The following is a 1,073-nucleotide window of genomic DNA, read 5'->3' as shown; positions in this document are numbered from 1 at the left end:
TCAATTTCAACGTGCTCAAGAGAGAGTACTTGGTTAACAGTGTAGTGATCTTTTGTTCCCAGCTGTTGATATACTAATTGCACCTTGTCACCTTTGGAAAATCCTTCAGTTGGGGTTCTTTTATTCCTCCACCCTTTGTTAGCCTTCTTCTTATTTTTCTTCCTTTTTCTTGTTAACCTTTCTTCCTTGATAGTAGCTTCAGTTGTGGCATTTTCCTTCTTATTTATCTTCCAAATTTCTTTTTGAGTACCTTCTTTTCCTTGCATATGTTAATTCTTCTGCTTTATTGAATTGTTGATTGCTTGCCTTGGGAAACAGTCATTGATTACTTGGCTTCTTTCTTCAGAATTTTGTTGTTCTGGAAACACTTTCAGAGTGATGCTTTCCTCATGCATCCTGAGAGTTAGTTCTCCTTGCTCTACATCTATGATGGCTCTGGCGGTAGCTAAAAATGGCCTTTCCAAGATAATCGAATTGTTTCCTTCTTCTTCTGTTTCCAAGATTACAAAATCCGCAGGATAAATGAACTTGTCAACCTTAACTAAAAGGTTTTCGATCACTCCTTTGGGATGTACTACTGACTGGTCCACCAATTCCAATGACATCTGTATTGGTTTCACCTTCTCTATGCCAAGCTTTTTCACTAAAGATGATGGAATCAGATTTATGCTTGCTCCTAAATTGCACAACCCCTTGTTGATAAATAGACTTCCAATGGTGCAAGGTAGGAAGAAACTTCCTGGATCTTCCAACTTGGGAGGGAGTCCTTTTCTGATGAGTGCACTGCATTCTTCAGTGAGAAGTACAGTCTCCTTCTCTAGCCAGCTTCTTTTCTTGTTAATGAGTTCCTTCAAGAACTTGGCATATAAGGGCATCTGTTCCAATGCCTCAGCCAGGGGAATGTTGATTTCCAGCTTCTTAAAAGTTTCCAGGAATTTGCTGAAGTGTTGATCTTTGGTTTCTTTGTTGAACCTCTGTGGATATGGCAGCAGAGGAATGAATGCTTTCTCCTTTTTCTGTGCTCCTTCCTCTTCCTCATGTATATTGATTGGCTGGTCTTCTTTTCTTTTGGG

Source organism: Arachis stenosperma, chromosome 9, assembly GCF_014773155.1.
Source record: "Arachis stenosperma cultivar V10309 chromosome 9, arast.V10309.gnm1.PFL2, whole genome shotgun sequence".
In the NCBI taxonomy this organism is placed as follows: Eukaryota; Viridiplantae; Streptophyta; class Magnoliopsida; order Fabales; family Fabaceae; genus Arachis; species Arachis stenosperma.
Note: the sequence above shows the minus strand (reverse complement) of the source record.